Source organism: Vicia villosa, linkage group LG2, assembly GCF_029867415.1.
Source record: "Vicia villosa cultivar HV-30 ecotype Madison, WI linkage group LG2, Vvil1.0, whole genome shotgun sequence".
Taxonomy (NCBI): Eukaryota; Viridiplantae; Streptophyta; class Magnoliopsida; order Fabales; family Fabaceae; genus Vicia; species Vicia villosa.
In genome coordinates, this window is record NC_081181.1 from 132,453,319 (window position 1) to 132,458,153 (window position 4,835).

Genomic DNA, 4,835 nt, shown 5'->3' on the forward strand with positions numbered 1-4,835 from the left:
ATTGGCTGTTGGAATGTAATCATGATTAGATGTAAAATGACGCTCAGGGGTATGTAAAACCATGTTTAATTGTTTGTGATTAGGGTAATTAAGGCAATTTGGTGGTAATTCATTTTTATATATTAAAATAGATTTTAGTTAGTATAGGAGAACCTTTCTCCTCTCTCACGTGGGAAGGCAGTGGCAGAGAGACAAAGAAGATTTTTTCTACGTCTCGACCAAATCGCAACACTCTCACAAAAACCTTTTATTTCTTCCTCTTAAAATTCCACCCACATGAAACTTCTACCCTTTTCATTAACACTATCACAACACAATAAACATTAATTAAGCAGCTAAATATATGAGATTTTACCGTCAATAATCTTCGCGGCGGTGGACATCCGGTGATGAGTGGACGACGTGGCCTCTCACAGTGTCTGATCGATGGAGCGGAGGGATCGTTGGCGGTCGGTGGTGTGAGCAAGGTGCGGTGGACGCGTCTGATCAAGTAGCTTTTCACTACAAAAAAAACTGCAATTAGCCAGGTGAATTTCACCCCGCAAAAGCAAAAATCACCCTGCAAAGTAATAATTACGAGAATTTCTTCACCCACCTCCCAACCTTCTTGGCCACCTCCGGTGAATTTACCACAATACCCCTTGTTTCGGAAGTTCATTTCCGAAACGGTACTTTTTTTTGGAAAAAAGGTGTTTTCGGAAATGAACTTCTGAAAACGTGTTTTTTTTAATATAAAATATTGATTTCGGAGATGCATCTCCGAAATAAAGTCACTTTTCAGAAAATGTGGTGTTTCGGAAGTTCATCTCCGAGCGCACCCCCCTTGGAGGAATTCGGAAATGCACTTCCGAAAATAGGTCTGGACAGAAGAAAATGAACAATTCGCTTTATTTAATCGGGTGAAAATTACAACGATAATATTATATAAAATTAAAGTTACATATTGCTAAACACGGGTAGGTGGGGATGAGAGAGTGGTGGGGAGAAAAAAAGGCTTCCAAATTTCAAAAGGTTTATTTATTATTTTAATAAAAATACGTACAACTGAAAGTAACAAATGACGGAGGAGGTGTAACCGGAGCCGAAACATATGACGGAGTAGGTGGATGTCCGGAGGAAGAAGACCCGGAGGTACGTCCACCGCGAGACAAAGGAGCCAATCAATGTAAGCTATAATTTATCATTATCATCAGGGGACGTCATTACAAAAAATTGGAAAAAAAAATTTATTATTTTTAATCTTGATTTTTTAGAAATGACCTCCCCAGATGATAATCATAAACTATAGCTTACATTGATTGGCTACTTTGTCTCGTGGTGGACGTGTCTCCAGTTCTACTTCCTCCAGACATCCACCTCATTCGTCATATGTTCCGACCCCGGTTACCACTTCCAAAAACTAACATGATAAATCCAATACAAATACACTGTGCGATACAATCCGAAATCAGAACAAAACAAAACAAAAACATGTTATTCTGCCCGACGAGCGTTACAAAATACACATCAAACAAAAAAAAACACGTTATTCTTCCCGACGAGCGAACTCCTCCGAATGAAGATAATTATACCAATCTTCATCCCACTCATTATCAGAACCATCAGCGTTGATCACGCCTGAAGGCTGAGCCTGCGCGTCCGAGCCATGGACTCCCAAGGGACGAGAAGCAGAACCAGTCAAAAGCTTCTTCTTCTCCTTCACCTCCTTCACCTCCTTCACCTCTTTCACCTCCTTCTTTGAAGAACTCTTTCTTCCCTTAGCGCCCTCTTTAGAAGACGCAGTCCTGCGTGCTTGTTGGTTGTCTGACATGTTCCTGTAAACAGTTGAAATCGATTAATATGCGAGACAAAATAAAAAACAAAAAAATTTGAACTTCTGATATATTTCGGAAGTTCATTTCCGAAAACTGGGATGGAGGTGTTTTCGGAAATGAACTTCCGAAACACCCCTGCGATGCAATTTTCTGCAACTTCCATGCCAGACCCCTAAATCAACCTTCAAACCAAATCAAAATGCTTCTAAACAACCTAAATACTACTAACAACCTAGCCATATATCATTTATGTAATTAAAACCCTAAATAACATGCATTTGAATAATAGATCTAAAAATTTCAAAACTTACAAAGTGTTAGGATTGAGGGCTTTTGAATGTTGTTTAGCAGTGTGATTGGAGCCTTGATGCAGCTTTGGAATTCCGTTTGCACAAATTTTCGCCTCTGCCACTTTTTATTTTGATTTAGGGTAAATGATTGGGGGAGGGGGAGTGTTTTGATAAATCTGCAGAAATCGCAGTATTTCGGAAGTGAACTTCCGAAATAATTGTTTCGGAAATGAACTTCCGAAGTAAGTCAATTTTTTTAAAAAAACACGCTTTCGGAAATGAACTTCCGAAGCAGGGGTAGTTTTGGTTTTTCGCAGGAGGTGACCACCCATAGGGAGGTGGGTAAAGAAATTTTCATAAGGCTTAAATACACCTTTGGTCCCTGTAAGTTAGCGAGTTTTTGATTTTCGTCCCTATAAGTTATTTTTCTTGGTCTGAGTCCCTATATTTCATTTTCGCGTTTATTTTGGTCCCTAAAATCAAAATCCGCAGGAAAATTCCAAGGAAAACTTGCAGATTTTCCTGCGGATTTTGGCTTTAGGGACTAAACCGCAAGAAAAAAGTAAGATTTAGGGACTCATTCCAACAAAAAAAACTTACAAGGACGAAAATCAAAAACTCGCTAACTTACAGGGACCAAAGGTGCATTTAAGTCTTTTCATAATTACGAGGTGAGGTGTCCACCCTACAAAAATGTTAGTCGCAAATATTTGCAAGAGGATTAACACCCCGCAACTTATGCCAGGTGGTTTACACTCCGCAAAGTTGCCAGGTACAGAACACCCCGCAAACACGCTTTCCAAGACTAGCAGTACGTTAGGAGACTTGCGAGGTGAATTTCACCTAACAATATTTGAATATTCAAAAACTTGCATGGTGAAATTCACCTGGCAAATCTTTTGAGATACCATATTAAATGCACAAGGCAAATTTTAACGCAGATAATAAAAAAAAATATATTATTCTGAATATTAAAATTAATATTTAGAATAATATAAAATAAATATAATCAATAATTTAAATTCAATAAAAAATATATATTTATATTATTCTAAATATTAAAATTAATTCTAAATATTAAAATTAATATTTAAAATAATATAAATATAATAAATAATTTAAATTCAAAAAAGTTTAAAAATGTAAATTTATAATAATTTTAAATATTTAAATTCATACTTAATATAAAGAAATTCATATTTAATATAAATAAAATAAAAAATAGTAATAGAAAATAACATTTATAGTATGCAAAATAACCAAATTACATTTAATAGAAAATAACCTTCAACCTTTATTTTTAGTATGCAAAAACAAAAATAACATTTACATATGCACATACCATCACCATTCACTCCAATACATCATGCTAACTACCAAATTATTACTAATTTCTTAACAGAGTCTCAAAATCTACCAAACAGTCTCAAGTTGTAAATATTCTAATATATTAGAATATATATGCATGCAGCTTGGGATGACAAGTATGTTGGTGCACAAATTCTTATTACAAAGGTATATATTAATATTAATATTATTCAATCTAACTCGTCAATATTGCTACCTAAATATTCTAATATATTGGAACACATATGCATGCAGCTTGTTTTAGATGGAAGAGTACCGTCTTCAGGAAACACCAGGAGGTTTATCATGGGTTCTACCATGGGCTAATAATCAATATGTTGCTTCTGCTACATTTGCAATATCCACTTACTCTAAATATTTATCTTCAAAAAAAGCCTCCCTCAAATGTAGTGGTGATGCCGTTTCCATATCCACTTGCTCTAAATATGTTGCTTCTGCTACATTTGCAATATCCAGTTACTACTAGTAGTATAGTTAAATGAAAAATAACAAACAATAAACAGGGACAGCAAAGGTAGAGCTTCAAATGTGGGCGTAAATTCTAGAAAACAAATACAAAAATATGCAAGCAACCTTAGACTAGAATAACAATGGACCAAATACAGAAATATGCAGTATAGGATAGAAGAAATATGTTAAAAGGCAGCATGAATATAAGAAGAAAAACAATGCTTTACCTCATTCCTATCACCAATACACTGATCACCAATAATAAGCCATAGATATTCTTCAAATTCTTCATCAGGAGCCTACATAAAAAAAAACTCAATCACCGCACATATAGAGTTGCAATGGTAAATTAAAAGCAGCTGAAAATAAAAGGTAAGCCACCAAGCTGGCATTCCCGTATAAAACACTATTTAATCAAGTCAGTGGAAAGCTTGACTAAAGTCAAACTTTATCTATAAATAATGCTACGCTAACTTAAGAATCAAGAGCATATTTAAGGAATGATCAAAGTAGCCTCATATTGTAAAAATTAACAATAACAATTGAAGAAAGGAACGCACCAAACGAACATCAAAAGCTTTTGCAATGCCGGCTAAGGTAACATCTGAATGCAGTGGACCTACACCTCCCCATATAAATACCTAGAAGCAGGCCAGATGAATAATATGAACCATCATTTGATTTTCAAGAAATGTCACAACTTTCTAAGCATTTGTATATTACCATATCAATCTTAGATTTCTGTCGCTTAACTTCTTCTGCCACAGAATCTATCTGTACAAAACACATGTGCCATAAAAATAAAAGTAAAGGATTGGGTTAATGATGTTTATATTGCAGTTTGCATATGGTCTGTATCCAACCAACTTTTATATCTGTAAAGCAAAACCATTAATAAACACAGAGGTAGGAC

General features: G+C 35.1%; 1 long non-coding RNA gene across 1 annotated transcript; it reads right to left on the minus strand.

Moving 5' to 3' along the window:
- Nucleotides 1-3,663: 3,663 nt before the first annotated feature.
- On the minus strand, nucleotides 3,664-4,598 carry LOC131646830 (uncharacterized). The gene is made up of 3 exons (XR_009297641.1): nucleotides 4,483-4,598; nucleotides 4,150-4,221; nucleotides 3,664-3,906 (listed from the first exon to the last, which is right to left on the minus strand). It is a non-coding gene; the product is annotated as an uncharacterized LOC131646830 (long non-coding RNA).
- Between the last annotated feature and the right edge of the window lie 237 nt (nucleotides 4,599-4,835).